The following is a 24,396-nucleotide window of genomic DNA, read 5'->3' on the forward strand; positions in this document are numbered from 1 at the left end:
TTTCTGTGTAGATCCTCACTGTTGTAAGGTAATGACAATTAGTGAAATACTTCTTCCAGCTTTCTGAAAGTGTTGGCTTCTCTGAGCTACCAAAGATGCTTCAGCTTTTTCCAATTCAGTGGAGAAGCCTTTGGTTTTTCAGGACAGTGAGCTTTACCCTGAAACTAATAGCCTGCAGGCTCCGGCAGAGGATACTAACATCTGAAAACAATAGAAAGTCCAATCAGTAAATGCAAATCAATAACACTGGCTGATGATTCCACATGAGTAAAAAGAGATTTGTAAGATGGAATGCCTTCACTTTAGCCATTAAACTTCTCATTCACCAGTTCTTCATTAAATGCCTGTCTTAAACAGGGCCATTGAATCTAAGATATCAGACATGTTTGAATTATGGAGATCAACCGCTTCATTGTTGGCCCTGGGCACAGGATAAAAGGAACTGAATTTAATATTCCCCCAGAAAATGATGTAAGGAGAGGTAATTGGCAGCACCTGGAAGATACCATCTTAAAGAGGACAGCTGCCAGAGATGAGGTTATGGAAGCGCAAGTACATTCAAGACACGCCAATTCCCAATTGTGTTAAAATTCTAGGGGCCCTACTCAAGCACCGGATTGAAGAACTAAGTCTGTGTGAGAGAAAGTGTGGTGTGTGTGTGTGTTAATTTTCTGGCCTTTATGAAAATTGGAATTGCATGACAGGTGGTTGTAGGACGGTGTGGTTTCATCATAAATAGAAAATGCAGGGACTTGCATTTGACAGTTTGTTTCTTTTGCACAGATCTCACCCGGGGGATGTAATCTGAGCATCCCTGGGCAGACTGTCAGGCCTGTTGGGGCAAACATGTGAACTCTCGTCAGACTTCTTTGGTTGGTAGTAAATGAGCTGAAGGGTCAATAGGAACAGAAGGGGTCTCAAATTTGCTGCCAAAAGAATAAACAAAAACAACTCTTGTGTCTTAATGTGTAATATAAGGATCCTCAGTGTCGAATAGCTGTGTGAGTGGTGGGGGAGTGCTGTTATTAAGAAATTAGAAACAAGTGACTGTACTATGCCACACTTTATTGCTGAAGAAAGAGAAGTAAGTAAAGAGACCATGATTCCTGCTTCAGGGAGCCTTCCTTCTGTTATTGTTCCCCAAGTTTCAGGCTGGGACCAATAGCAATTCACCTGGGTACTTAGTAGGAATGTAAATTTTCAGGCACTACATTGGACCTACCTAACAAAACAAACTCTGGAGGTGCAGGCTGACAATATAGATTTTAATAAACCCTCCAGGCCTTGATGCATAATAGTGTGTTTGAGAAGCATTCTTCTAGGACAGGGTTTCTCAACCTCAGCACTGTTGGCATGTTGAGCTGGATAATTCTTTGCTAGGGTGGCGGTGTGGGTGGTGCGGGCAGCGGGCTATCCTGTGCATCGTAGGATGTTTAGTAGCATTCCCGGCCTCTATTCTCAAGATGCCAGGTGGCTCCCCAACTCCGGCTGTAACAATAAAAAAAAGTCTCCAGATACTATGAAATGTTCCCTGGGGGCAAAATCATCCCTGGATGAGAACTAGTGCCTTATGGCAGGGCTGTTCAAAATGGGCTGCTGATCAGCACCATCAGCGTCACTTCAGTCGAGTCTCTGGGGCTGGGAATGAGTAATCTGGGCTTTGAAACGTCCTTCTGGGGATGCTGATGCTGGTAAGGTTTGAGAACTACCATCTTAGCAGGGGAGACAGGCAAGAAACCATGAAGTGTGTGTGTGTGTGTGTGTGTATATATATATATGCATATATATATAAATAAATAAAATAAATCCCTTAGAGTGATTAGTGTGCTTGCTATACACAAGGTTTGTAAGATGGAGTGTCTTCAATTTATTTGCTAAACGTTACCTCTCAGAGGATTGAGAAGGCAGGGAAGGAGAGCAGGGCGTCCTGTTGGAGGGCTGGAATTTTAAATACTATGGTCGTGGAAGGTCTCTCTGAGAAGGTGATGCTTGATCAGAAACTGAAGGAAGTGAAGAAGTCAAGAGATAATGGGGAAGAATGCTTCAGACATAGAGAAGAGAGAAGCAAAGGTCCTGGGGCAGGTGTCTGTCTGGTGAGTTCAGAACACAGTTTTGAGTACGCCAGAATAGGTGGCAGGTGTGGCAGAGAAATAGGAAGTGGTGAGAGAAAGAAACAATGAATGAACAAACTTACCTCCTTTGTGAACTTGACGTCTGTATGTACTGGCTGTGTGTGTGTCTTTGGGTGTGTTCTGTGATCTATTTGGACCTCAGCTTTTTCTTCTATAAAGTGAAATTAATACCTGTTCCCTATAGGTCTGCTCTGAGAAATAACACACTCAAATGATGATAAACTTTTGAGAAGGAGTAGTGCATATTTACATTTCTACACTTTCAGTTCTTAGCACATTATAGTGCTCGTAGTACACAAATATCACATGCATCGTTAAAAAACAATTAAGACTTACCACATCAGAATCTGATTCAATATTCCAGGTGGAGACTGGAGCACTAATAACAAGTTTCTCCAGGTGATTCTTATATATATATACAATATTTTGAGAATCTCTGTTCTTCTCATATACATGTACCATGATTCCCTCCTAATTATTTGAAATGCCCCTTGCAGGGGACTTTTTCAGGTAAGGACAGGCCAGGTTTTAGAGCCACCATGGAACTCTCAGGGGATTATGGTGAAGGACTATTAACTTCATGGTGAGACTTCCTGGTTTGAATATCAAGGGGACTCCTCAGAGGGAACTAATTCCTTTTTGGTTTGCTGAAGCCAATCAATAGTATTAAGGAATAGAAATACTTCTTGATCCATTATGTGATAAAAGTAACTCTGAGGTAGGTGTGATTATTATATCCCCCAGAATGACTTTGAGGTTGGCTGAAGTCATCCAAGACAAAAGATTCCTTGTACTGTATCTTGTACAAGGTATAAGATCTTTGTACTGTATCTAATTATCTCTTAAGTTTTCTTCTTCTCTGCACGCAACTCCCCTCTCTTGATTAGTTGTCCTGTTTATGTCATTATTCTTTGGTAACCTAATATGATTACCTTGAATTTCTGTAGCTTCTACCCTCCTAAAGGCTCCGTGTTCAGGGCCATTTTCAGTCCTTAAAAATAAAGCTTTCTTCAACATGTTACTCTGGTTATTTCCCTCAACCCTATTTGCTTTATGGAACCTCAAAGATGAAATCTTACCAAGTCTTGAGGCTGCAACAGTTTGAACTGCTAGGTTTTTCTGCCTTAATTTCCCCACTGTGAGTTCAGGAGGTCAGACATAGTCTGAGGCAACACTTAAGGAGTCTGTATGTTGAGAAGGCAACTGGATTAAGCTGGTTTGAATCCCTCTCCTTTTTTTCACATTGAAATGATGAGGCTGAGGGGGTGGGGGTGGAGCAGCATCAAAATGAGTTTTAAATTGATTTATTTGGTAGATAAAACACACCAAAGCTGAAGAGAAAAATGCCTTCTCATTATTAGTTGCTATACTACACCTGGGGTGTAGTTCATGATGGGGTCCAAGACTGGACCCGAACACACTCCGTTTTTGTTCATGTAATTTGCTTATAAATTAATTACACCAATCATTACAATTCATACCAAAACAGTCTAAGGAATTTCAAAAAATCAAGGATATTGCCATTTATCTTATAACCGGACTATCATTACTTCTAAAATTTCTCGTTGCAGGCCCATGCAACATTTAGATTTCAAACCCTCCATTTCTCAGATTGGAGAACTGAGGCTTGAAAGTATTTGAGGTCTGTTCCAAAGTTTTTAGGAACGTTTATCTTCCAAGATGAGGCACAACACACTTACTAAACTTTTTCCCCACTACTTGTTCACCAAGAATCATTTTGAATTGAACATGTTTCTAGGGTTGACAGATAAAATTCAGGATTCCAAGTTAAATTTGAATTTCTGATAAATATTTTAGCGTAATTATGTCTCAAATTTAAGTTATGTTCCAAAAATTGCATGGATATATACAAAAATGTGTATATTCAACACATGGTATAAACAACAAAATGTATTTGTTTTTTACCTAAAACTCAAATTTTCTTGGCATCCTGTATTTTTCCTTATTCTGGCAACTGAAGTTACTCCTCTTTGAATGAATCCTATTAAGACTTCAGGAATATTCAGCCTGTAATCATTAATCCTGAATCTAACAGCGTCTCTGAGACAAGTTATTTCGCTTCCCTATCAGAAGGAAATTAAGAAAACCTACTTATATTCTCAGAAAATAAAGGACAATTTAGAAGCTAACACTTTAAGAAAAAGCTAGGATTGGAAGCCATTGTCATATTTCCCTAAGATGGCTGAGGCAATAATTAGAGGTATTTCTCAGTAGACCCTAGGACTTATTTTATTATGTAAAAAAATGATGAAACCAAGAAGATTACAATAATTTTCCTTCTTTTAAATCTTTACGGGCCTGGATTATGGCAGAACTTCTATCCAATCTACTGTTAATTTGCTCACGGGTCAAAGGTCTACCCTAATGAGATATGCTCTATAATTAACATTTGCCACCTGTATGAATTATTTTACGTACTAAAGTACCTTAGCTCACAGCTGAGTTCGTTTGAAGCCCAGCACAAAGATGGCTACACCCGGTCACGTGATTTCTTCCCTCTTAAGGGTTATAGTTCAGTGGAGATGTTGCAGTTTGGCTTAAGGTCTAGCAGAGGAGCTTGGGGGTTGGTTTCCCCTCGTTTGGAGAAGGCTGAACATGTTACATCATGGAAAGGAGGTATGGTGAAGAAACAGGCAAAGACTTTGAATAATAAAGCCTATTTAAATTTTATTTTTCTGTCCTGTGATGTCTAAGGCTGCTAAATGAAGATAATTGCTATTGCAGGATCCTGAAGATCACCGTCAAAAACAGTCACCGACCCTGTTCATCTGGAGAATTGTTCCCAGGATCTACAGACAGGAGGTATGTTTGGATTTAGTCCTTTTAGACTTTGTACCACTTTTATTACAAGTTGTATTCAGCAGTTCCCTTTGTACTCAGCCCTATGTGGGTTTTGGAATATTCATTCCAGTTAATCAGTTTGATCCAAGGCAACAGTTTCTTGCTAGGAGGATCTCAGAGAGAAAAGTTGATAATCCTGCTATATGTTGAATTGTCTCTTAAAACAAGGTGGTCCTGGGGGTTTGAGAGTTTTGCTTCTGTTTAAGGTGGGGGGGGGGGGAGTTGTGACTGAGAGTGAGGATGGATTTGAGGAGTGGAATTTTGTCTTAGAGCTATGTGTTGAAATGTGCACTGAGTTTTTTATTACAACTCTCATGTTGTAATAGTTAAACATGAGAATGACTTGAGGCACCGTGTTATTGTACTCACCTGGAAGTAAAACAAAATGTTCTAAAGCTGTTCTCTCACCTCAGAGGATTTTCGTCTCAAATGACTTTATTCTGGCAATTCTAAGTGTGGTGATCTTTTTGGTTTAGTGTGTTCTACAGAATCCTAAACTAAACCGATGCACTCAGTATGCTTTGCTTAGTTCTTAAGGTTTTCCAGGGTGGAATATGCAAAGATAGTAAAATCTTAAACGTAAGCTTTATATACTTTGCTGGATGACTCAAAATTTAGATCATGTGTCTGCAAACATTTTCTGTAAAGGACCGGATAGTAAATGTTTCAGGCTTTTTGTGGGCCCAGTGTTCTCTGTCACAATTACTCAATTCTGCCCTTGTAGCAGTGAAGCAGCCCTAGATATAAAGGAGTGAGTGTGTCGTGTTCCAATAAAACTTTATTTTTGGACACTGAAATTTGAATTGTATTTTCTCATGTGTCCTAAAACATTTTCCTTTTTTTTTTTTTTTTCTTCCCTTCAGCTCAAAGGTTGAGAATAAAAACAAAAACTGGGTGGAGGAGTAGATTTGGCCTGTAGGTTCTAGTTTGCTCACCTTAGCTTTAGATAATAAAGCAAGTCAAGTTTTGTGAATCTCCGCTTAGTTCGTACTCCCTGACACTGTGGAGATCTTGTACTATGCTCATGTTATACTAACCGTTTCCCAAAAAGAGCTGGACCCAAGTCAGGGCAGTTAGTGCCTCCTAGAGTCAGGCAACTTACCTTCAGCTGTGTGTTGTGGGAGAAGGGAGGAACGCCAAATATCAAAGACACCTGAGGCATCTTGGGTATTGCTTCGGTAGGAAAAATCCTTTTGCGTTCAGGCCTCCTTCCCTCTCTCAGCTGCCTTTTAGCTCTTTGTCTAGTTAGCGGGACATGAGGGAATTGTTAGCTTGGCTGCTGCTTTTCAACAGGTCATTTGGCAGAAGGTCTCTTTACATTCTGTTTTTATTGCTTTTCTGTAGATGAAAGGGCTTCATTTCAAACACTTGGCAAGGATTGTTTGCCTATGTGTCAATGTAGGCAAACCCAAGTATAGGAAACTAATAGACCATATACCGCCCCGTCCCTTTTATGCCTTATACACACCTAAACAAATAAGCTAGAGCATGATTTAAAAAAATTCTTTACAGAAAGTCATTGCAGGAAATCCTTAAATAACTTTTAAAAATCATTGCAAGCCTTCTTTAAATAGTATACTCCTTAAATGTATTGAAATTAAGACTATTTAAAAATCAAGGCATAACTAACATGTATCAGCTGATAATGTGCTGTGTGACCTTAAATAAATTACTTTAACTCTCTGTACCTGAATTACTTTGTAAAAGGAGGAATTTTAGCTACCCGAATTCAAAGGGCTTCTTGTATACTCATGACTTAGAAAGGTAAGATAAGCCTTTAGAAATCACCAAATGGAAGAGCGTGAATTTCTTGACATGATACGTACTAAATTGTCTTAGCTCCAAATTCATACGTTGAAGTCTCAGTACCTTTCAGAATGTGACCCTGCTTGGAAGCAGGACCTTTAAACAGATAATCAAGGTGAAATGAGGTCATGTGAGTGGGCCTTAGTCTATGTGACAGTATTTGGAGACAGGACTGTCAAAGAGCTGATTGAGTTAAAATGAGGCCAGTAGAGTCCCTAATTCAATATGATTGTGTCTCTAAAAGAAGAGAGAGAGAGAGACCAGGGATGTGAGAGAGCACACAAAAAAATGGCCATGTGAGAAGGCCCTCTACAAGCTAAGGAAAGGGGCCTCAGGAGAAATCAAACCTGTCAACACCCCTCTCCTGGATTTCTAGCCTCCAGAACTATGAGAAATTTCTGTTGTTTAAGCTACCCAGTCTGTGTATCTTGCTATGGCAGCCCTAGCAAACTAATATGCATGCTATCAGAAAGGGTATGTGCAGGGACAACTATCTCTGAACTGGCCTCCTGGAGCAGAGGTGGTAGTATGAGCATTGCCCACTCCCCGTACCACCCAATCATGGGCAGAAGAGTTTGCTGGGGTTAGATTTGAAAGCAGAAGAGATTGGATTGTATGGACCTTACTTCCATCATTTGGAGAAAATGCTCAGTGTTCTGGTTATCAATGAAAAATAATGTGTTACGAGTGTTTCTTCACATGTTCTTAGCAAGAACTCAGTTCAACTTATATAGTCATGGGCAGCATAACATTTTGGTCAATGACGGGCCAAATATAAGCTGGTGGTCCCACAAGATAACACTGTATGTTTACTGGATCTTTGTTCAGATATGTGTAGATACACAAATCCTTACCTTTATGTTACAATTGCCTACAATATACAGTACAGTGATATGCTGTACAGGTCTGTAGCCCAGGAGCAATAGGCTAGACCAGGGGTCCTCAAACTTTTTAAACAGGGGCCAGTTCACTGTCCTCAGACCATTGGAGAGTGCACACTGTGGGCCCCGGGACGAGCCTGCTGCTAAGCAGGACAGGCAGCGGTGTCAAAAACACATGGCAAGCCAGATAAATATCCTAGGCGGGCGGCATGTGGCTTGCGGGCCGTAGTTTGAGGATGCCTGGGCTAGACCATACAGTCTTGGTGTGTGGTAGGCTATACCATCTAGGTTTGTGTAAGTACTCTGGGATGCTCACACAATGATGAAATCATCTAATGATGTATTTCTCAGAACACATCCCTGTTGCTAAGTGATGCATGACTGTGTCTTACATTTGGCAAATACAGTTGGCTTTTTAAGGGTTTTACATCCATGGATTCAACCAACTGCAAATGGAAATTATTCAGAAAAAACATCTATACTGAGCATATATAGACTATTTCTTGTCATTATTCCCTAAACAATACAGTATAACTATATAGCATTTATACTATATTAGCTATTATAAGTGATATTATAAGAGATACTTTAAAGTATACAGGAAGATGTGTGTAGGCTATATGCAAATACTAAGTCATTTTGTATAGAGACTTGAGCATCTGCAGACTTTGATATCTGCAAGGAGTCAAAAGCAAAGGACAATTGTGTTTATCTCATATCCTTATTGATATAGAGAAGCAGTTAACCAATGTTTTAGTGTAAGGACTCTCTTATACTCTTAAGTTGTCACAGATCTCAAAGATCTTTCATGTACATGGGTTGTATCTATTGATATTTACCATATTAGACACTGAAATAGAAATGCACATACTGCTTTATTTAAAATAAACTCACTATGTGTTAACAATTTTAATGAAAAATATTCCCCCAAAGCAAAAAAGTTAGTGAGAAACAAGGCATCCCCCCCCCCAATTTTGTAATTCTCTTTAGTAACTGGCTTAATAGAAGATAGCTAGGTTTGCATATTTGCTGCAAACTGTTGTGATATCACACATCACATGTAGCCTCTGGAAAACTTTACTGTACACTTATGAGAGGATGAGAATGAAAAAGGCAAATGACATCTTGGTATTATTATCAAAGTAGCTTTGGCTTGTTGGATGCCCTGAAGGGAACAACAGGACTCACTGGACCAGTTTGAGAATATCTGACATGGCAGTAAACCATGGACATATTTATGATTCTTTTGGTATAACTTGATCAGCTGTCCTGTTGACTAGTCTCAAACTTCCCACTGTGATTGAACTTTTGAAGTTGTGGTCTAAAGATAGTCATCAAAGGACCATTTTTAAGAAACCTAAGCTAACGTTCCAACATTAGCAGCATTGCATACGTGTGAGACACGTTGCTCTTTGCAACTCATAAGAAACGGCTAAAAACAAGAAAAATGAAGTTAAAGTGCTGGTGCTGCTGGTCTGAGTTGCCCTTAAGACTTGGGTTTTTTTTACTCTGGCTATGGATTTGTATTTATAGAGTTTAGTTTGATTCATCAGTAAGCAAGTGTTTGAGTGCAATTTAAGGCTGTACTTACTAGAATTACAGTTGTATGGATTTTCATCTCTCAAGTGAAGAAATGAATGTCCAAAGAAGTTAGGTGAATTGTCCAAGATTACCCAGTGAGGGTAATGCATGTACAGTAGTCCTCCCCCCACCCTTTATCGATGGTTTCTTTTTCTGTGGCTTCAGTTACCTGTGGTTAACTATGATCTGATAATATTAAATGGAGAATTCCAGAAATAACAGGTCTTAAATCACCCACCATTCTGAATAGCCTGATGAAATCTCTCACTGTCTCACCTGGGATGTCAATCATCTGTTTGTTCAGCATATCCACACTGTATACACTACCTGCCCCTTGGTCACTTAGCCATTTTGACCAGATTTTTTAAAAAAATTATTTATATATACATATAGATGCATATATAGGGTTTGGCACTATCTGAAGTTTCAGGGGTCCACCGGGGATCTTGAAATGTACCCCCTGAGTATAAGGGGGAACTACTGCACTGAACTTGAAATAGAAATAAGATTTTCTTTTTATATTGTGCTATACCTGTGGTATACCTTAGACAGCTTAGAGTCTCAAACTGGATGTTGTTCTGAACTGAAGTGTAGAGAGTAAATTCCAAGGCTGGACATTCAATTTTATAGAGACTTGTAAAGACTGGAGTCAGCTGAGAAAAATACTTTGGTGGGAATTGAGGCAGACTTTGAAGGGTGGGGAGGGATTGGGTAGAAACAAGAGTAATCAAAGTGGATGAAAATACTGGGGGAGAGGCACAGAGGCAGGGACAGCCAGAAAGGAGAACAGCCCCATGAACATGAAGAGTGAAAGTTGAAGAAGAGGAAAGAGGCGGATTGATGGGGTGCTGGCAGCCATATCCTCTTTAAGACAGGGGAGTCAATTCATGAGATGCCTCATCTAGCTGGGGCTGTGGATAAAGGGCTTGTGAACAGAGAGCCGTGCTAACAGAGCTTTACAAGGATTCCACCCAAGATTTTGGCCATTTAACTTCATGGATGAACCAACCAAGCTAACCAGCCACAGATGTTTTGTTTATAACCAGAGGAATTCATGTGAGCTTGGTGATGACAATTCCCTGTCTATAAAATGCTGATAGTTAAACAGTGATACTGTGCAAAGCACTTGGAAGTCTCTATCTTGAGAGGCAGTTCTTAAGTGTAATGGCTTAATGGTCATTTAGCATGATGGGCCTTCAGAGTGTAATATCATTTGCCTGCCAGTTAAAATGAACACTTCTCCGTGGGAAGTCAAAGATCGTGTCAGCGTAACCTGGGTTAGGTGAAGGAGAGCATCAAGAAATGAATGCCAAAATAGAGAATAGGGACTAAAACTTCTCATATGCCTAGCCCGTTCATAAATCCAGTATAATTGGAGAATGCCACTAATTTGCATTAACTGTGGGAAGATCTACTCTGAAGTGGTGACAACTTTGATTTATTTTTTTTAAAAGAAATGCTGTTTTATCTTCACTTTTCTCCTATCCCCAGCCTAACACCTTTTAAAATATTTGATAACCTTAGCCTAACACTTTTTAAATCTCATTTGATAACCTTAACTCCTACTTTGTTGGTAAAATTGATGTTATGAAAATAAGCTTAACTTCTTGCCCACCCTGACACTTCTGCAACCAGGTCTCCATTCCTCATGCTGCTATGTGGGTAGAGGGGGATGCTGCTTCCTGTCGAAAGCCAGTCCTTTCCCGGAGGCTTTTGGTGTGCCACCCCATCCCAATTCCTGTGTGACCCCAATACCTCAAGTCCACCCCCCTCTGTTATCTTTAATCTGTCTGCCCATGAATTTGAGTTTTGTTTTGCCCTAAACTTAGACAAGTTTCACCAACTTCTCCTCTGTTCTTTTGTTGCCCTTACTTTGATTGGCTGGTGATGTCCTGATCACAGGCATAATGGCCATTCAACCCTTATACTGCTGCAGGGGCTGGAACTCTTCATATCCCCATTCTCTCCTCCTCTTGACGTCAGGCGTGCTCTCCATCCTTCTTGGTGTTTGTCTCGTCAGCCTGGTTCTTACGTCTTGGTGTCTTGTCTTCCTTTGCTGTCAAGTCTTGGTGGTCCTCTGGGTTCCCTCCCTGGCAGTCCTCCTTGCTCATGCTCTGTGCCCCATGGGCAATGTTGTTTGCATGCACCATTTGAATAAGCATTTACCCTGTTTACTAAATCGACACCTTCAACCTTGCTGTTTCCTTCCATCTCCAGAACCAGATATTCAACTGAAAATTGGCATTTCTACCTCAAACTCATCATCTCAAACCCAAATTTAATTTATCCTTCAACTTTCTTGCTTCTTTGTTGCCAATCTCTGGTCCTGATGCCAGCTTCCTAGAGCAGGGGTCCACAAACTATGGTCAGGGGGCCAAATCCAGCCTGCACATATTTTGGTAAGCAAAGATTTGTTGGAAAACACCCATGCTCATTTTTGTGTTCTAAAAAAGATCAAACGGCCTGCAAAGCCTAAAATATTTCCTGTCTGATCCTTTAGAGAAAACTTTTGCCAATCCCTGTCGAGTAGCATAGAAATCATTTGGAGGGCTTGTGAAAACACAAATTGCAGGATATCAATACTTGATTCAGGGACCTAAGAATTTGCATATGTAACATTCCCAGTGCTGGTCAAGGAACCTCACTTAACAGCCTTTTTTAGCCATGCGCATCTGCCTATAATATGACAAGTTCTCAGGGTCTCCTTGTTACTCACAAATGTTTCATCAAGTTGAATAAGTTATAGATCTTAATAAAAGGATGGGGATGATAGTAGTATAAGCATGAGCTACGTACTCAGTATAGAAGGGGGATTGGTTCCAGGACCCCTTAGTATACCAAAATCTGTGCATATTCAAGTCTTGCAGTCTGCTCTGCAGAACCTTCTGTATAAGTGGTGTCACATCCTGAGACTACTGTATTTTTTAATCTGAGTTTGATAGGAAAAAAATCCACATATAAATGGACCTGTGCAGTTCAAACCCATGATATTCAAGGGTCAACTGTATTTTTTATTTTGTGCCAAGCACCTTACAACAGTAACTCATTGAATCCTCACAGCAACTCACTGTGATAGGAACTTCTATTATCCCCATTTTCCAGTTGAGCAAACTGAGTTTCAGTGACAATGCCACAGGGAGGCAGTGAAATCAGAATTTGAACTCGAGCAGTCTGGCTGCAGAGGCCACACTGTACTGAGTTTCTCATAGCACTCTCCCACCTCTCTGTCCCATGGTGATTTTGTTATTTTTATTATAACTTAATATGTACAAATATAAACCTAGATACTTTTATATGCTAATTTCTTCTGTACAATTATAAAACTGAACCAAAGAAAATACAAACACAATTCTTATTACAATTAAGGTGTCATATCAATTTAATGTTAACTTGCTGCTGCTTTTACTGAATAATTGGATTGTGTGTTGCAGCATGACTTGGTGTTGGTTTGCTACAATGTGGTTCTTGTGACTTTGACCTAATTGTGCAGCCTGAGGCATTTTATATCTGTTATTTCTTTTTCAAACTCCTGTGAAACTTTTATTTTCATACCATAATGTGATACTTGGCCTGAATGTGCCACACAAATATTAAGTAATATTAAGTCGACCTCTTTCCCCCTCATTAAACTCTTTCTAGAAGTACAACTTGTCGCCTACACAACCAAATGAAATACATTGGTCCTGAATGCCACAGGGATTGTGGATTTTAATGTGGTTAGCTATATAGTCCCCAATCTGAGGATGCTGGCCCCGAAGATGAACTCCTAGATTGCTGCTCAAACCCCTTAATGCCTGATCCTGCCCACCTCTCATTTTGTCTCACTCTCACACTTAAACCTCACCAATCCGAACTGCTTGTAAGCCAAGGTACACCCCTGATTGTCTCACTCTAGGCCTTTTCATGTCCTGTTCTCTGAATGATTCACTTTTCCAATCCTCAAGTCCACCCCTTGAATCCACTCTACTCCCAACTCCTATTCATCCTTTAAAATCTTACTTTATTTAGCACAGAGACCTCATGAATCATTAAACTGACATGCGTGGTGGATGCAAACTGACCCATTGTAAGGCACGGCCAGGCCCTCTGGGCTGTCTCTTCCCACTCGCCAGGGTTCAAGATGAATTCTAGCATGTCACACAACATGATTTAAGAAATTGGCTTCATGAGGGAAAAGGAAAACTGGCAAAGCCAGAATCGGAGTAGAGGAGATGTGAGTCTCCCAACTGTCCTCACCCACCAAGATGCTTCTGGGTCACAGTTATCTGTGAGCCTCGTAGCATGTGGAATTTTCTTCCAAATGCAGAGTATTCTTCTCTTATTCCTCTTTTCTTTCCAGGGAAAGCTTGAGGGGGCAATCTTCTCAGTGGAGGAATAGTCGGATCTGCTTGGAACCAAGCAGACTGGATTTTGGAGTAGCAGCTATTCAGAGTTGTCTTAGAAACCTGGCTTACCCAGAACCTGCATAAATCCCAGGGGAAGTTGCTTATCCTCCCCTGCAAGGGGAAGGGGCCATTGGTCCCATGGAAAGTGAACTTTGGGTGCAGGTCCCTCCTCTGGCAGAAGGGAGAGCTGCTTCAGTGTCCAGGCAACTCAGAATGAGACCTCAGGGTCACTTTTGGATATACTCGCTCATGTCTCCACTCTGTGTTCAGGTCCTGCCAGAATTTTTAGCAATCCATTAAATTGAAGAAAAAAAAATCAACTTTGGAAATTCTCTTGAGAGAACAACAAAAGGAAATGGGTAGAAGCTTGGGAAATTTCCACTGACTGCCACTGAGATCAAGTCAACTATTGGGCAGATTTCCAAGTCGAGTGTTGAATGATTCCCCATTGAGATAAAAGTAGTCACTATGAGATAACAAATGCCTATTGAAGTGATCAGGGTTGGAGATGATTCATCTTTAACCAAGGAAAAGGCAATTCTGTATCTCTGGATGAGTTGCAAAGAAAATGGGGCTTGATATCTGAGTTGTAAGAACTATCTATGAAATTACAATAATTTTGCTGGGACCATGTTAGCACTCACAATTCAATCTTTTTAATGCTGGTTCAATAAAACAGTATAAAACACATGTGTTGCATGTGAGTATTAGCCTCTTTTAAAATACATCCAGATGGTATTGTCCGGATATAGAAGATCTAGGTTTTAGAGATCAAAATAACTTAATACACAAGAAGAGAAGACACTTCAGAAACACATCCACACAAATGATGCCAAATTTAGTGTTTAATCCACTTAAAAGGCTGATAAGGCTTTAAAAAGTTAATCACCGTCAGGATACTTCATATGTCAACTCTCTTGTGGCTGCTTTCCACTTCTGTTTCTGTGAAGCAAGAATTCAACACTCTTCATTTTCTATCTTCCTTTTGTCCAGGAAACAGAATAATTTTTAATAAGGTGTAATCCCTTATTCACTTATGTAGGATGTCATTTTAAATGTCTTAAACAGAATATACAATTAAAATCATTAACTACAACTAAAATTTGCATGTGTAAGATTTTTCATAATGTGTCTTCAGTTGGTTTATAAATCTGGTAAACTTTGGCATTTGTGTGCAATATTTTTATATACTGGAAAAAGATTTTAAAGGAAGTGTTATTAGAGCACATTTTTAGAGTTTAGAATTTACAGTTGTCACGTAAATTCAAAATTTATTTAAACCAAATCAAATTATGTTTCCTGGTCTTTAGAAAATTGAGTATAACACTATTTTCTTTCGACTAAAGAATTACAACAAACTTGATGTTGAAAATATGGAAAATAGAAAGTCTGAAGGAGAAAATGACTCCCCTCACAAAACTTCCTAGCTTTTTAAAATGTACATACATATTAGTTAATCCCTCCCCAAATTAGAATCACATTGTAAATTGACAGTTCTGTAAGTGATAGTGTTTGTCATCAAATCTTTGAAACTGATTTTCAAATGTCTATTTCATTATACAGATGTATTATGGCATATTTAGCCATTCCCTTTTATTAGACTTTAAAATTTAATTTTTACATTTTATAAATAAGCAGTGAACATATTTGTACTTGTGTCTATCCTAACTCTGTTCCAAACAGAGCCTTAGCACTCACCTGAATTTTGTGTTAATGATGCCCTTGTTTGTGTTCTGTTATTTGTGTGCAAGCTGAGACAGTATATTAGTATTCCAGTTTTATGTTCATCAACCTTTTGTATTGCCAAACATCTTTATTTTTCCATACTTGGTTGGTGTGGAAAATCTCATTTTGACTTTAGTTGCCATTTATCTAATGTACTAATGAGGTTGTGTGTCATTTCATGTTCAGTGAATATTTGTGCTTCATTTTCTATGAAACACCTGTGATTCTATTGATTTCTAAAAGTTTTTTGTATATCCTGGAGACTAATTCCTGGTTAATTATACATATTTCAGATATCTTCTCCCAGTTTGAAGCATGTTGTCTTCCTATCTTTATGGTGTCTTTTGATGAACACAGTTTATTAATTTTAATGCATTCTAATTTTTCTTTTATGATCTACCTCTTGATAACACCTTCAAGTTTTGAAGAAAACATCTTCAAGTTTTGACTTTCACATCATTCATTTGGAATTGATTCTGTAGCTGATGTGAGGAAGGAATTCTATTGTTCTCATAGTAGGGAAACCAATTATTCCAACACTATTTTATAGTGTAAACTTATCTTTGATAAATATTGTTTATCAGATAAATTCAATCAAATTTCCGTGTGTCTTTCTAGGCTCTTAGTTCTATCTCATTTATAAGTTTTTATCAATAATGCTTTGTGTAATTACTGTTCCTTTATACTAAGTCTTGATTTCTGATAGGTTAAGCCTCTTATCTTACCCTACTTGAGAAGTGTTCTGGATTTTTTCCAAATTTCAGTATCAGCTTGTCAAGTTCCATGAAAAACTCTATAGGGATTTTGATTGGAATAGTTTCGGCTGTATGGATTAATCTAGGCAAACATAATGCCTTTTAATATCGAGTTTACTAACTTATGGATATGGTATTTGACTTTTTAATGTGTTTCAAAAACTTATTCATCTACATGGAAATTATACTTTGGTTTATTCCAATGCAGTACATTATTTTAGTGATATTATAAATGATAGCTTTTTTGGAAATCATGTTTTCTGTTTGTTCATAGCATATAAATAGAATTGACATTTATATTCAGAAAACTTTAGAAACTCATAGTAATGTTAATAATTTGTTATTGGCTCCCTTGGGATTATAGCTGTGATTCTCTTTTTCAATCATTTTTCCCTGCATGCATATGTTTGGGTGGAGAGGTGGATAAGTGCATCTTACTCCACTGGTTGAGAACTCTAGATATCCTTTAATAAAACTTGTGACAATGGCCAACCTTCTAATTTTTCAGAGAGCATTTTTGACCAGTGAGTTTGAAGGATTTTTTTTAATACAATAACTTATTAGGTTCAGGAAATTCACTTCTGTTTTTAATTTTTGTAAGAATTTTTATTGTTGACTTTAATTTTGTCCTTTTTTTCATCTAGCGAGATGATGTAGTTCTTAAATCTTTTGATAGATTGCATAGCTAGTTTTCACTCTTGTTTTATCTATCAGCTTCTGACAGAGTTTCTTAGTCGTTTGTTCCTGATACACTTTTTCATTTGGCTTTTTGGACCTTCCCTCGCCCTCACCCTCCTGGGTTTTCTCCTCTCGGTGATTGTTCCTTTTCAGAGACCCTTGTAGTTCTTCTTCTCCCTGATCTTTCTATTGGAGTGTCTCAGGGCTCAGTCTTTGAAATTCTCCTTTATAAACATTTGTGCTTTTGGCTTTCATGCCAACATCTGTCAAGTTTGTCTCATGCTCAGTGCCTTCTCCCGAACACCAGACTGGGATATCTAACTGCTCTAGTTGATGCCTAGTAGATCTCTCAGATTAACAGGTCTAAAACTGAACCCCTGATCTCCTTCCCACACCCACCAGACCTGCTCCATGAATGGCGTCTCAGTTTCTGTTATTGGTAACTTTATTCCTTGAATCAGTCAGACCAAATCCTTGGGGTTATTCTATACTCCTTTTTCTCTCAGACCTCACTTCTATTGAGTCAGAAAATCCTGTTAGCTCTTCCTTCAAAATAGATACAGAATCTCACCACTTCCACTGCTGTCACCCTAGTCTAATACACTGTCATCTCCTGCCTTTCAAAGGTCTCTGCTTTGTACCCTTGCCCCTCTACAAACTATTTTCATTATAGCCTTTAGTGTTTTCTTTTCTTTTCTTTTCTTTTTTTTTTTTTTTAGACAGTCTCACTCTGTTACCTGGGCTAAAGTGCTGTGGCGTTAGCCTAGCTCATAGCAACCTCAAACTGCTGGGCTCAAGCGATCCTCCTGCCTCAGCCTCTCGAGTAGCTGGGACTACAGGCATGAACCACCATGCCCAGCTAATTTTTCTGTATATTTTTAGTTGTCCAGCTAATTTGTTTCTATTTTGTTTTTGTTTTTTTTTTTTGGTAGAGACAGGGTCTCACTCTTGCTCAGACTGGTCTCAACTCCTGAGCTCAAACAATCCGCCCATCTTGGCCTCCCAGAGTGCTAGGATTACAGGTGTGAGCCACTGCACCAGCCATGTTTCTCTTAGAGAATATGTTAGGTCATGACACTCCTCTTCTCAAAATCCTGGGATGGTTCCCCATTTCACTTGGACTAAAAGCCAGAATCTTTAGAGTTGCCCACATGGACCTTCTACTCCACCCCACCTCCCCTCTAACACACTTCACCTCTCTGACCCCCTCCACTGTTCTGTCATCCCCCTTGGTGCACTGAGCCGGCCTCATTGCCTCCTTGCTGTGCCTGGAGCAAAGAAGGCTCACTCCTGCCTTGCAGCCTTTGCTTCAGCTCTGCCTTCTAGCTGGAACACCTTTCCACCTTACCATCCACTTAGATAATGCCTTCATCTCCTTCCAGTCTTGGCTCAAATCTCACCACCTTGTTAAAGATTACCCCATTTAATATTATAAACTATGCATGCATGCACATCCCTGACCCATCCCTACACTCTTACACTGATTTATTCTCTTCTCTCTTCCACAGTAGTTATTTTGCAACATTCTACATCGGGAATAGACTAACTTTCTTTAATGGTCAGGCATGATTTTTAGTTTTAGAGTGTGGTCTCTTTCACAGCTACACAACTCTGCAATTCTAGCATGAAAGCAGTTGTAGCACAGACAACCTTTAAAAAAAGACAACCTTTAAAAAGGCATGGTTGCTTTCCATTAAAACTTTATTTACAAAAGCAGATGGCAAGCCAGATTTGGACCATGGCCATTGCCTATTGAGCCTTTTTCTACATTTGAGTTATTATGCTTGTCCTTTTGCAAGATTCAGATTCTTATGTAAATGATTAGCACTTAAAGCCATCTAGGCCTAGCATTTTCTTTGTAGAAATACTTTCTTTGGTCCTAAAACCATTAATGAAATTATTCAGGTATTTCAGTTCTTCTTGAGTCAGTTTTATTTTAAATTGTTACTTACCTCTTTTTAATCTCCATACCTCTGATCATGTCATCTTTAAGTATTAATATATTCTTGGCAGAGAGTTTATTGCTTTGGGTGTTTTTTGTTTTGTTTTGTTTTTGTCTTTTAAGGGGATCAAATGGATTTTTCAGTGCTCTTAACAATAAGTTTTCTAATCAATTTATGTCATTGTTTTTATATAGCACTTTCTTTGGGTTTATTCACTTTTTCTGGATAATTCTCATTTATCCTCCTTTTCCCTCTAGTGTCTACATTCACAAATTTCTCTCAAATGACTCTACTCCATCCCACACATTTTGATACATGTGGCATCATTTTTGTTTAGCCTTAAGTGCTTTCTTACCTGTCTTTTCTTGACAATTGGGGAGGGTGTATTTTTAAATTTCTTAGTATAGATTAAAATGTTGATAATTAACTAAGTTGTACAGTTGGATTTCTTTATCCATGGGTTTTGCATTCGTAGATTTAGCCAACCACAGATTAAAAATATTCAGGGGAAAGAAATAACAATGGAACAAAAATACAATACACATACAGAATAACAACTATTTATTAGCACATTATACTAGATATAAGTAATCTAATGATTTAAAAAATATAGGAGGATGTGTGTATGTTACATGCAAATACTACTCCATTTATACAAGGGACTTAAGCATCTGTGGATTTTGCTATCTGTCAGGGCTCCTGAAACCAACACCCCACGGAGGAATGACTATTTTTATCAGAATAGAGTGAGGTGGTACTACTGACTCTTCAAAATTGGTTGGGACTTGCTTTATAGCCAAGTGTGCAGTTCAATTTTATAACTTGTGTTTGTGTGAAATGTATACTTTTTTGTGCTAAGATTGTTCATTAAATCAACCTTGCTAATTGTGCTCTTCATTAGTAATTGTTTTTACCTGCTAATCTATTGGTCACTGAGACAGTTTTGTTGGAATCTTCCCAGGTGATAGTGATTTTTTCCCCCCATATAGTGGTATTATAATGCCTTTCAAATATTTCAGTCATGTTAATAGGTACACACAAGTTTAGAGCTTGTATCATCTTCTTGAATTAACTCTTAATATTTTGCTGTGAATTTCTTTATTTCTAGCAGTACTGATATCATGAAGTCTAATATATCCTCATAAATCATTTTGATTAGACTCTGATTCATTTTACTATTTTTCTACTTTCAATTTTATCTTGCCCCTTTATATGAGGTGTTAGAGGAGTAAATGTCACATAACTGATTTTGATTTTATAATAAATTTTAAGTAAAGATAAAGACTAGTTCATTTGTTGTGATAGTAATTACTGCAATTTTAAAATTTACAGCATACTTTATCTTGATCTCTTTGTATATTCTTTGCCTTTTATTTTGTTTTTTCTCATTGCATTTTCTACTCTTACTCTAAAAGACACTTACTCATTTACTTCCTTTTAGTAATTACCTTAGAAATGAACAATTATGCCTAGCAAAAATCAAATGTTAAGATCTTTACCCATTCACAAACAATATGTGAGGCTTAGAATTAACAGGGGTAAATATTTTTCCAATTTATATACCTTTTTTAGACAGGATTTTAGCACTCGTTTTCTAATCTCACAAGCTTAACATTATTCCATGAGTTATATTTTTTAGATATATATACATGTGAGTCCTCTCATTTTAAACTTCTTTTGGAATCATCTTTGAAGTTACATTCTTTTACAGATTTTTATCAAAACCTGTGTTTGTTGCTCAAGTCCATATTTTATCTGCTGTGGGGTTAACTCTTTACAGAGTTTGACAAACCACTGATTATCGTCAGGGTTCGGTCATCTGTTAATATAGGTGATTTGATGTGTGTACAGTGAGTGATTCAGCCTGCTGGCTCTGGACTTATATTCTTTTAGGATCTTGTGGCAACAATATTGGGCAAGTTCCTTATACACTTTAAGCCTCAATTATTTTGTCTATACAATGGCAATTAGTTTCCATGTATAGTTTCATTGAAAGAATTGAATAAGATAATGCATTTAAGGTTCTTAAGACATTGCCTTGGCTAATGTAAACCTTCTGATGCAAGCTATTATTAGTTTGTGTTTATGACTTTTCAGTATTTTGTTTTTGTTTTTTAGTGTGAAATTATCTATTTTCAGGAAAGTTACAAAGATATTTCAGGGAATTCCATATCCTTTACCTAGCTTGCCCTCATGTTAATATCTTATATAACCATAGTACAATCATAAAAACCAAGAAAATAACAATATTACTAACTAAATTTAAAACCTTATTCAAATTTCACCAGTTTTCCCACTAATTTTCTGTTTCAGGCTGCACTGCAGGGTCCCACAGTTGACATGTCTTCTTAGTTTCTGATAATCCGTGACAGTTCTTTGTTCTTGTCCTAGATCTTCACTATTTTGAAGAGTACTAGTTACTTTTTAGAATGTCCCTCAGTTTGGATCTGATGATTTCTTAGGAATGGCCTCTGAGGTTGCCTATTTTTGCCTAGGATACCACAGAAGTGATGTGCAATCTTCAGTGCATCACTTCAAGGATAGGTGATGTCAATGCGTCTTCTTATTGATGACTTCGATGACTTGGCTAAGGTGGTATCTGCCGATTTCTCCACTGTGAAGTTACATTTTTCCCATTGTGATGAATAAGTATCTTGGAAAATTTGGGACTGTGCAAGTATCATGTTTCTCTTCAATTTCAACCACTGATTTCAGCGTCCATTGGTGGAACTTGCCTGCAACAAGTATTTATTAGAATGTTTGCTTAATGGTAACTTTCTACTTCCCTTATTTCTTCTACATTAATCGAAAACTTTCCCTATTAGTGAGAGATTCCTTCTTCCTCATTTAATGCAATTATTATTATGGGTTATAATCCAATGAAAATAAGTTATGATAACCTGAAAGGAAAGAGATAATCAGTCAGGTGACTTAGTCTCATGAAGTGTATTCAACTTATCAAATCAATGTTTGAGCATGTGAGCATATTACTGAGTAAGCATTAAATACTTTCCTTTTTAACCTATAAGTACCCTGGAAATAGGTCTTGGTATTATGAACTACACATCTTATTTCTCAGTCTCATGTGGTATAAACCAAAATGTGGCTTCTATTATAACTTTAAAAATATGTGTCCTTAAGGACCTCCATTAAGTCCTGCTGGAAATCTTAGCTTTAGGAAACAACTCACCATATTATAGCAAAACACAGTGTACTCTCATATATAGAAACAAAATGCTAATTAGAAAAACAGTTTAGACAGTGGCATTTTACTTACCAGATATTTACTACTATGGATATAAAAATTATAACATTTCATTCTCAGGCATCAGCATACTCAAAAGCAAAATATGTATTTATCATAAAATACTAAGCAAAAAAATTAACCCCAGTACCATTAATAGTTTAAAATATTAATAATATCTGACTCAGAGCTAATAGTACAAATGATATCTATAAATGTCATTGTTTTATCATGTATATTTCCTCTAATTTTTATTAGCAGTGTCCTAAGTTGGGAGAAAATTTAATGGTTTAGATATATGTGAAAGTAATACCTATATAATTTTTTTTTTTGCATTTGACTATTTTAAATTTAACTGGGAGCATTCCTTAGCTGCACAGTGATTCTTAGATTGGCTAAGTTCTCAAAGGTTCTCTTAGATTCTCTGTGTTCCCCAAAAAGACATACATTGAGCTCTGAGAAGTTTATTTCCTTGCACATCTGAAATTGGTCATAATAAATTATATATGAGAATGATTTTTTTAAAGTAACCTTTATCTTTTTATAAACTGAAAAATTTATTAGAAGTCTGTAAAGAAATAGCTTTGACTTTGGCCTCCTCCACAAAATCCTGAAGGTTCACTCATGAAGATTATGACACAACAAGAACATGCCAAGATAGCAGGTGCAGCTGAGGGTTGAAATACCATCCTAAAGGCTGGAGGTTTTAGTAAAAATCTACCTGCTGCAGATGGAGATCTCTAAGTCTGATCTCCCACTGATCTCTCAAAACAGTGACAGGCTGGCATACCTCTGAGAAGGGTGATTGAAGGTTTCTTTCTGAGAGGGAGAAAATAGACCTTTAGATAGTGGCAATTGAAGGCCTGTTAATGAAATAACCCACAGATCACTACACAGAAAAATCCGCCTATCCACAGGCTCCCAACATGCATGTGGATGGTCTAATCAGCTTTTAAACAGTAAGACTGTTCTTTATTTTCAAAATATACTGTTAACTAAGTATTTTGCAATGCAGACATGTATTTAGATGGAAATAAATTGGACCATTTTACTGCTCAGCTACCCTTCATCTGACATAAAGGAACAATATAAGTAATACATGTGCAAGTTTCCAAAATGAAAATGGTAAAGAAAGACACAAAATGTGTGTTTTGAGGCTATGTTGTTAGCTGCATACATGTTTAGAATTGTTATTTTGTCTTAATTAAGTCTCTTATCATAATGCCCCTTTCGTCAAGCTTTTGTCCTAAAGTCTTTTATCTATATTAATATAGCTAGACTAATTTTCTTTTTGTTGATAACTTCCTGGTATATCTCTTCCTATCTTTTTTTTAAACCTTTAGGTGTGTCCCTCATACACAGCATGCAATTGGATTTTGTTTGAAGTTTACATTTTCCTACTTGGCATGTTTCCAAGTTGGCTTTTTTTTTTCCTCTTTGCTTGCCTGTTTTCTTCATCTTCTATTTCATATGCCTTCCTGAGGTACCTGGTGAAAGCCTTGGTTGAGTGCTTATGATTTAGAGTGGAAATAAAAGCTGCCTGGAGGCCCTGAAAAGGTAGATGGGCCATAGCAATGGTGAGAATTGCCACAAGGCAGGATTCTCAATGTCGGCACTATTGACATTTGGGGCCAGGTAAGCCTTTATCAGGGGCTGTTTTGTGTACTGTAGGATTTTTAGCTACATCTTGGCCTCTGCCCACTAGATGCCATTAACACCCTCCAATTGTGGTAATCCAAAATGTCCCCTGACATGCTAAGTGTTCCCTGAGGTGGGGTGGGGTATAAAATCAACCTGATTAAGAACCACTGCTGTAAAGTGATCTGCATGTACCATTTGTTGGAGAGCTTTTACTGTCAGAATCTCTGCAGTTCCTCTTGGACCAGTAAAAATGCCCAGAGAGAGAACTTATTATCTTCTGCCTATAGACAAAGACCTGGTTGAAAATATTTTGTGTTTCATTTGACTGTTTTCAATTTTTTTCATTCATTTGTATAGTCTTACTTTCATTTCCTCATTTAAAAATATAAATATTTGTTGTGGATCTAACCATTTCAATACCTGAATTCATTGCCACTGACTCTCATATCTAGTTTTCTGTGTTTTATAGACACACATACATATATACACACATATGCATATACAGGTACGCATATACACATACGCATGTGCACGTGCATGCGTGCACATATACACGCACATACACACACATATAGTAGGTCTGTCAGGAGAGTATCCAACCATGTTAATATGAAAAATAGACATTTATTAAAGATAGAAAATAGAAGAAACATTGTACATAGGACAATGACACCTCAGTTCCCTTCAAAGTAGGCACCTCGAGACCTCACACGATTTTCCCAGTGTCTCTTAACCTATACATATTCAACGGTCTCAGGTGTTC

At 37.9% G+C, this 24,396-nt stretch overlaps 1 protein-coding gene across 2 annotated transcripts in view; it reads left to right on the forward strand.

Annotated features, from left to right (window-relative positions):
• Positions 1 to 24,396, forward strand: part of RARB (retinoic acid receptor beta) — a 702,725-nt gene that overhangs the window by 25,072 nt on the left and 653,257 nt on the right. For both annotated transcript variants that reach the window (XM_076005783.1, XM_012786193.2), the window contains exon 2: positions 4,878 to 4,955. The gene's annotated coding sequence lies outside the window, so the exon portion shown is untranslated. The remainder of the gene's footprint in view (positions 1 to 4,877; positions 4,956 to 24,396) is intronic.

Source organism: Microcebus murinus, chromosome 1 (assembly GCF_040939455.1).
Source record: "Microcebus murinus isolate Inina chromosome 1, M.murinus_Inina_mat1.0, whole genome shotgun sequence".
NCBI classification, from domain to species: Eukaryota; Metazoa; Chordata; class Mammalia; order Primates; family Cheirogaleidae; genus Microcebus; species Microcebus murinus.